The following is an 8,818-nucleotide window of genomic DNA, read 5'->3' on the forward strand; positions in this document are numbered from 1 at the left end:
GTGTGTGCCCTGCACCCAGTTGTGCCCACCTACTGGTAACTGCCATCCAGCAGCACATCTTTCCCTGGGAGGACAATCACTGGTGACACCTGAGTTCTGCCAGGTGGAGGAACTGCTTTGACATGGGGGTCAAGATGGGGGTCAACCATGAGACATCTTGGCCTTGCCTTCATGGACTTCACTTCTAGGCACTGTGGTATGCCTGCAGTGCATCTGCGGCTAAGGTAACACAGAAAAAACATGGGCCCCTAGCATCTGTAAGGGAGGTTGGCACCAGCAAGGGAAAGTCAGGTACTCGTTCTGCCAGAAACAGAGCACAGGGGAGAAGCACAGTGCTGCTAGCATCAGAAGGTTGTTGTGAGCAACTTTATGGCCAGCACCAGAAATCAAGAAGCAATGACTGCAGCTGTAGCTTTCCAGATGCTGTTGTTTTCTGCATTGCCCTTTAGTAAATGACAGTAAAGAGAGCGAGAGCGCACTTAGAGAGCTCTGACTTCAGTTTAATGGATTTTTTCAGTCCCCTTTCACAGGACACTCTGAGGTCTGTTGTATGAATGTAGCTGCTGTTACAGCTGTACGGCAGCAGGAGAGGTGAAATACCTCAGGATTTCAACCCATGCCTGAGCTGGCCGGATCTGGGATTTCTGCATCAAAGGCTGGAGTGCTGAGCTGTAGGAAGGAAGATTTCCTCCTCCTCCTTGTGGCCAGTGCAGCAGAAATACTGGCCATCACTCAAGAGAGCCTGGGACAGGCTGTCCAAGGACTATGTCTAGTCCAGGCAAGCAAGGAGTTTGTGGAACTTTTCAGGGAAAAGACACCTTTCATATCACCCAGTATAAGAACTTTCAACGCCCCTTTGTGAGGTATAAAAAAGACCAGCATTGTACATTTACATGCTGCATTAACATACTAAGTGTAGAGATTGGTGTGGTTTACTTTCTTACATTTCAATACAAATGTCAGAAGCAGGAGTCAGAGCAGGAGGAAAAATTACCCTGGCTCCCTTTGTCCTGCACCCCGGTGGAGTGTGTGTATGGTATATAGTAAGTTACCTCCGATTCCTTTTAGGTTAGGATTTTAAACAAGAAGATCGATTTTAGTGATATTCAGTCCCGGTGTGGTTCCAGAGATAACATCAAACATTCTGCAGGGGGAGGAAATGTAAGTAGTACAGACACGCTGTGAACAGGCATCTCCACTGTGGTGACCCACCTTGCACAGCCAGACCCCTCTGTCTCCCTTCCTTTGAGCACTACTTTCCTTCTCGCTGCTGTTTCACATGTGAGTCTGGTCTGGTAGTCATGTGAGCCCTGTCTATGCAGTGGAGGCCTCCTGATCTTTCTCCACAACACGTTTCCAGAACTTGGACAGGAAAAGGAAATGAGAAAAGAAGAGTTATTGCTAAGGTGCTGACAGTAAAAGTCCAGCGTGAGCCAAAATGGTTCAGTGCCTTTCATCGGGATGGCCCCAGAAAGTAATTTCCAAAAAGACCCTCCAGATTACAGTAAGACTCCAGCCTCACACTTGGGCATCTTCCAGTGCATTTGTCCTTCCTCAGCTAATCCGAGAGGAAGAAGAAGAAAAATAAAGCATAAGGACAAAGAAAGCTCAGAGAGAGGGTGTGATCAGCCAGCGTGCTGAGTGCTAATGCCACAGCATTATTCCAGTATAACAAACTGAGGTTGCTCAGGGTTTGACCAGGCACCCCTTAGTTCTAGCAGTCTTGCTGGAATAGGTTAAGGTGGCTCTGACCCCTCTGGTGGAAATGATCAGATGGAAGAGCTGATGGTGTGGGCATGTCTGATCCAATCAGATTCAGTACAGCCACCAGTGCTGGCTTAAGTCATTGGTGGTGATGTGAGCAAACCAGTGGCATTGCAGTCATCCTGGAGCTCCTGTCTGGCCTGGAGGGGCTGCAACTTCTTAAGACCTGCTAACGCAGTCACTGTGACTGTGGGCCGCATCTGGGAGCTAGTTGGGAGCACAGCAAGGCAGGAGTGTTGCTCTGTGGCTGTTCCCAAGCTGGACTCAGAACAGTGATGGCAACGCCGCCAGCTGCAGGGCACAGAGCGGCAGGAGGAGGGAGGGTGCCTGTGCTGCTGCCTGGCTGAGCAGGGCAATGCCTCTGCTATCTGGCAAGCACCACCGCACCAGCTGGCTGAACACCAACCAGCTCAGGTACAGCTGCAGGAATCACATTTGTAGATTCATCAGACCCTTCATAATGGATTGAGCTGAAATGCGTACCATATTTAGATGCACAAAAATATGAAACAGATGGTAGAGGAAAAAAAAAAAAAAAAGTCACCGAAATAATCCTAGTTGCCAGGATGCACATTCAAAAGCAGAAACAAACGGGATGCATCCTGCTGCATGCAGGGCTTCGGAGCATGCACCCTGAGAGGAAGCTCAGGAACGTTTTAGAGAGAACCCCCAAGCTTTGTCCTCTTCTTCATTTTGCTAATAGTAAAGCTTAACCCAGCTCTGTCATCTCCCTAGGTGGGAAGGAAGCTTGCTGTATTAATCCAGGTGTTTTCTCCTTTGTGGCGTGATCTGTTTTCTACTAACCATCTCTCCTTTTCTAGTGGCTTGTAGAGGCTTTTGGCTCTTCGTCTGCAGGGCTTGGCTTTTTATTTATTTGACTCTTTTCATTCCTGTAATTTGTGTGTGTGTGTTTGCTTTTGACAGGTACAAATCGTAACCAAGAAGATCGACTTGAGTCATGTGACTTCCAAGTGTGGCTCCCTCAAGAATATCCACCACAAGCCAGGTATTGTAGGAATTTCTGGGATGTGGGACAAAGCAAAGACCTAATCCTGTTATGTGAAGGAGAAATCATGGATGAGACCATTCTCTTTTCTCGTCCAAGAGAAAGTAAATACACTTTGGTAATAAAAATAATATTCTTTACTTAACTAAACACATAAAGACATAAAGGTATGGGACCACCTAGTTTAGAGAGGAGATTAAAAAAAAATGCAGAAGGATGCTGCTGTGGCATAATGTCAGTTTGATAAGCTACTGAAATGCAGACTGAAGTCAGCAAAATACTTAAGCATGTGCTTAAATCCTGTGAAAATCAGTAGGGCTGCAGCGCAAGCTTACAGTTTGAATATGTGTTGAAGATTTTATATTTTACTGAATATGAGTGTGGTATTCTGTGCTTTTCTAAAAAAATGAGATCTCAACTAAAAGAGAAGTAATGTGAGTGCACCCATGTGCATCAGGTCAGACTTTCTCCTGAGCCATTCCAGCCTCTTAATCTGTATTTCCTTTTTCTGTGTAGGAGGTGGGCGTGTGAAAATTGAGAGCGTGAAACTGGATTTCAAAGAAAAAGCTCAGGCTAAAGTTGGTTCACTGGAAAATGCTCACCACGTACCTGGCGGTGGTAATGTCAAGGTAAGGGGACGGCTGTCAGAGAAAAGGCTACCACTGTGCCACTGGCCGAGTGAAATTATTAGAGCTGTGAATTCAGCAATGGCTCTGACTTGAGTAGGAAACTTCTATTTGTTCTCCTTCAAGCACACTCACATGCCATTTGCTCCCTTTAGAACTTTGAATGATCAATCTTACATCCACATCTAAGCTTGAAGTGAAACGTCCTGTAGTTTGTGCACTGGCTTTCCCTCTAAAGATAAACGTTGTTTGGGACTGTTGTACAGCATAAGTATAAACTAATAAGTTTGTAGCATGGGTATCCCAGAGGATCAGGAGTGCTTTGGGAAAGAGGAGGAAAATATCTTGAAAGTAAGATCACTCCCACAAACATTGAAAATACAAATTTTGGAAACAAATTGCGATGCCCATAAAATGTCTATTAAATTCATACAGCTAGGAACAACAGTACTGCTCCTTAAAGCAGCCGTCAGAGACAGAAATAGTAAGAGAATGTAACATAGTAAGCCAGTATATATTAAACAAGGTGAAAAAAATCTTCAGTTTCAATTATTCTAAGGACTGAAGCTTCTTCAGTCCTTGTAAGATATCTTAAAAGTAAGCAAAATGAGACCCAAATGATGATCTACAATGAGATAATTTGGTGAATATGTAATGTGTTAAATTCTTTGCTTTCCTGGAGCAGATTGACAGCCAGAAGCTAAACTTCAGAGAGCATGCTAAAGCCCGTGTCGATCATGGGGCTGAGATCATCACGCAGTCACCAGGCAGGTCCAGCGTGGCTTCGCCACGCAGACTCAGCAACGTCTCGTCCTCTGGAAGCATCAACCTGCTTGAATCGCCCCAGCTTGCTACCCTCGCTGAAGATGTCACAGCAGCCCTTGCTAAGCAGGGCTTATGAATTTGCTCATTTTGCGTTGTATGAAGTAATAATACTTAGGCATGAGCTCTTGGCAGGAATGGGCTCAGAGCAGGTGTTACATTCATTCTTTACCATGTCTAAAACTAAGTCACATCCCAAGACTTGTAGCTACCATACAGTTAAAAAAAAAAAAAAAAAACAAAAAAAAACAGAAAAAAAAAAAGTGAATAGATGCAGAAATTGGCCTGATCTCCATTTACAACAGGAAGACACTGGCTTTACGTGGGTATACAAGTACAGTATGTTACATTGGACAATTATTGTTGCTCTGCTCTGTCTTGCATGGAGTACCATATATGATAAAATGCATTTTTACCTTCCATGTGCCTGAAGGCCATCCACCTCTATCTGAAGAGCCTTGTTAATACCCCAAGTTGCTCATTTCACTGTTCTGTTGATAGATGGGGAAATAAAAAAAGAAAAGTTGCCCATTGTAAGTTATTACAGGTTAAATTAACAGTCTGCATACCAGAAGGAAGGGCATATAAAGAAATTCAAGTTTAATTAAAAAAAATGTGTTATTTTGTATAAATGAGTAGAACAAAAGTTGAATTAAGTTATTAACATTTTTTGGACCTGGTTAATTATGTCAGTGTATAGCTGAAAAGCCAATAAATTATTTAGCTAATAACTAAAAACAGTAGTTGAAAACATTTGAACCATGCTTGGGGAAGTGACGTGAAAAAGCTGTTGAAAGCAAGCACTTCTACCCCAACAGACTTGTGTCTGATTAGAAAGTTGGTTAAGCGGCTAGATTTGTGTACACACCACCGGTTTCACATCCTTTCCATCTGTTTGATACAGTATTATAGATATATATATATATATTTCTCTGTGGCCATTTGTGATATGCCCTCCTCATATACTTGAATATTCTACTTCTTTATTCACAGTATCTGTGTCTCTTGCACCCTTTGGTGTTGCAATTTTAGGTATGTAAAAGTAGGTGTTAGCAGGGTTTTTTTTCCCTATTCATAAGAATACATTTAAAAAAGATGAAAATTTTAGCATGAAGTTGCTTTCTGTAACAACTAAAAGCCGTGACCCTGTTTTAGTGCCAGATGCAAGTCTCTTCCGTGATGCTAGAAAAAGGATTCCTTCCCTCTTCCCTTCCCTCCCTTTCTTCACAAAGGTATGATTTTTGTGGGGTCCAGATGTTTGTAAAAGGGTCTGCAAAGATGGCTGAGTTTGGATTCTGGATTTTTAAAAAAATCCACAATAGTTTGGTTCTGGCTTTTTTTCTTTCTTCCTTTTTTTTTTTTTAACTCCTGTAGTAAAAGTGAATGTTAGATTTATTTATTTTTTTTCTTTTGCTAAAGTTGAAACACAGAAAAAAGTATTAAGATGTTGTTTCCACTCCTTCAGTGATGTCTTACGTATACACTCAGGCACTCTGATAACAGTGATAAACATAACAGAGATGCCTGTAAACTATAGTACGTGAATAAATAAAATGAGCTCCCTAGACTGGGTTGCCATAGCGATTCATCAATAAATAGGGCGTCTTAAAATCTGAGCAAAGTGGGATTATATTGACTATAAAAAGTATAAGAAAAAGTGTGCATAAAAGATAAAGGACAGAGATATATAAACAACCGATCTAACGGAGTTACCTGTGAGAACTCCAACATGATCTTATGGACACTAAGAGAACACTGAAGGTAATATGGTAGTATTACTCATCAGCGGATAATAATCTGCTGATACTATATGTACAGTAGACATTATGAAATGACCAGTTTACATTCTTGCAGATTGTTTGATCTTTTCCTTTTGAAATCTCTTAATTAAACTTTGCACTGTCAGTTGAGCTATACTTGATACATGTATTAGGTTAACATTGTGTGTTGGAAGCTTTTGATCTGTTCTTTTTCCTTCTTAATTTGTATGTGTGCGCATGTGTGTTGGGGTTTGATCTGAAAAGACTCATAGAAAAGATTTTTATGTCTGTGGAGAAGGATTCTAATAATTAATAGCACAGGATTCCCCATCATTAAATTCAGATAGTAAATGCATAGTTACTAGACAGTAAATATTCAGTGGACCAAAGGGGGATTTTGGCTAGGCTGTCACAGCAGTACAAAGATAAAAGGGTTACATCTCTAAAAACTTAAGACGAACTCCTCACAGCCCCACACATGACATTTCAGCTCTGCAGAAAGCTTTTTCACACTATAAAGTACCTAATACTGTTTGTAAGTCGGTTGTTTTATGCAAAGGACAGCAAGTTTTAGAACCATGCTGAGTGCATTTTCAGGATTCTGATTTCTGCCTTGTATTTGTTATACTTCTGCTTAGAGTAATCCTAAGAATTCACATGGAAGCAGTGTCAAGTGAGGTGCATTAAAAGCCTCCTCCCATTTTTCCAGAAAAACAACAGACAGAAAGAAAAAACAGCAAACCAGTATTTATATAATGTTGCTCTGATCATACTATTGATTAATATAAATTAGCCTTGCAGTGGTTTTTTTTTTATGCCTTTGGCCAATGTGGGAGAGAGTCTATGGTACTACTGAACCTCAGCTGAACACCAGCTGGTGAGAACAGTGTTAACCTGAGACACAAGGTTTTTTTATTCTGCTTTTAAAATCAACATACTCTGTAAAATGAAGCTTAGTTAATCCATCTGAGAGTCCCAGGTTAGAGCGGTGTAACACACTAAGTCGTTTATTTCATGCATTAAAATGAAATCTCTTGTCTTGATTCAAGCAAAGACCTTTGTAATCATAATCATCCTTCCATAGAAAGAATCCTAGAATGCTGTGGAGTTAGATAAAAAGAAATCAAGAGTTTTGTGCTGTCATATTAAAAACAAACAAACAAACAAAAAACCCACCAAAAAACCAAGTTATCATACATGACTCTAGATGTTCACTGAAAAAGCTTATATTAATCTTAACTTCTCAAGAAGAGTTGGTTTTAAAAACAACGGTTTTGTAAATATGTAATGCCCACTAACAAAGGTAGAGCCAGCTTCCTGGAAACTGCATCCGTTAAGTTTCTTTTCCACAGGCATGTTGAGCCAGCAGGTATGTCAGGTGCCTGAGGCCCAACTCTGTAATGAAGCAGAGGTAATCCAGACCAAAGGAATGGTGAAACCTTGTTTGGATAGCTAGGGGAGAGCCGCAAATTAATAATCCATCAAGTTGTAGAGACAAAAGAAAAAGTGTTTCTGCCCCATCTGCAGAGTTCTGTTTCTATGTAACCACAAGCAAAAAGAAATCAAAGATGAGCAAACCTCTGTTCCAGCAACAGTACAGGAAAAACGAATACTGATGAGGGAAATCTTGTGCCCTCAAGGGCTATGTATATTTTTCACTGCAGCAGTAAATGGTATTGTCCATTCAACGCTCTGCTGAAGTACAGTAGTAACCTCATCGTGACTGCTTACAGACCTAAGTTTGCCTATGTGCACGACCCAAAGGGAGTCGAAAGGCAGCCTGTGTGGACTACCACATGTGAGCAGAAGTTTTTTCCATGCTGGACCAAATACCGTTCCAAACCCAAGTACAAATGTCCCTTCAAAGGCAAATGCCTTGAAGAGTAGATCATGTTTGCTATGAAAATTGATGCAGGTGGATTTCTAGCCTAGGTGTGTGTCAAGTTCACTCTCTAGTCAGATTGCTAAAGCAACTCCCTCTGCAAGTCCAGCAATTCCCACTGCAGGAAGGTAAATTAGTTTCACACTTGGAAAAGTCAAGCGTATAAAAGCTACTTCAACTTTAGCAAAGAGAAAAAGCCAACAAATAAACATGCTGTACACTGGGATGTCAAGGAATACAGTCTGCTGTTACAAACCTGTGTTTTTTCTGATAATTCTAGAGCCTGTTACCATAAAAGAGGCATTTCTTGAATGGCTGGTGGTAGGTAGTTCATGTTTTTCAATCCGATTTGCAATTGTATTTGTTGCTGTATAGTGATTGTTTTGCAAAATAAAATCGCTTGTCATCTAACCACTTGTGTTGGTTTCCACTGTTTGTGGATCAGCTCCTCCCACATTCAACTGCTGCGCATTGCTGCCCTGCATGGAAAAAAGGTGTTGTGCATCTGCTGGTATTGTATAGTCAGTCTTGCCAGGAGATGTCAGAGCGGGTTAAGTCATACTTCTTAGCTAGTCCCTGTTACTTCTTGCCGAAATAATCAGTTTTTACAGCTAGTGGCCTCTTCTGCACGGTAGTATTTCCCAGCTTTGTGTGAACGTTATTCTGTGGGGTCCCAGCCTGGAGGTGGTTTAGCATCACCCTGTGCCGCACAGCCGAGCTCTCCCGACAGAGGAGGCCCACGCATGAGCCAGCTTCCCCTGGCTTGTCACGGTGTTTCTCTGGGCAGCCTTCAGCGCAGAGGTGTGCGAAGGCATTGCTGATGGCCGGAGCCATGCTGTTGTCACAGGGCCGGGCCCAGGACTGGTGGGGACTTGTCACAGTTCTCTGTCATGGCTCTGCCACATCCTCCCGCTTGGCTGAGCCGCGGGACAGCCTGCCTCCTTCCCTCCCTCCCCCG

The 8,818-nt window shown here is 42.2% G+C and overlaps 1 long non-coding RNA gene across 1 annotated transcript; it reads left to right on the forward strand.

Annotated features, from left to right (window-relative positions):
• Nucleotides 1–1,066: 1,066 nt before the first annotated feature.
• On the forward strand, nt 1,067–7,119 carry LOC104616036. The gene is made up of 4 exons (XR_738010.1): nt 1,067–1,161; nt 2,689–2,770; nt 3,287–3,399; nt 4,082–7,119. It is a non-coding gene; the product is annotated as an uncharacterized LOC104616036 (long non-coding RNA).
• The last annotated feature ends 1,699 nt before the right edge of the window (nt 7,120–8,818 follow it).

Source organism: Phaethon lepturus, unplaced genomic scaffold (genome assembly GCF_000687285.1).
Source record: "Phaethon lepturus isolate BGI_N335 unplaced genomic scaffold, ASM68728v1 Scaffold56463, whole genome shotgun sequence".
Taxonomy (NCBI): Eukaryota; Metazoa; Chordata; class Aves; order Phaethontiformes; family Phaethontidae; genus Phaethon; species Phaethon lepturus.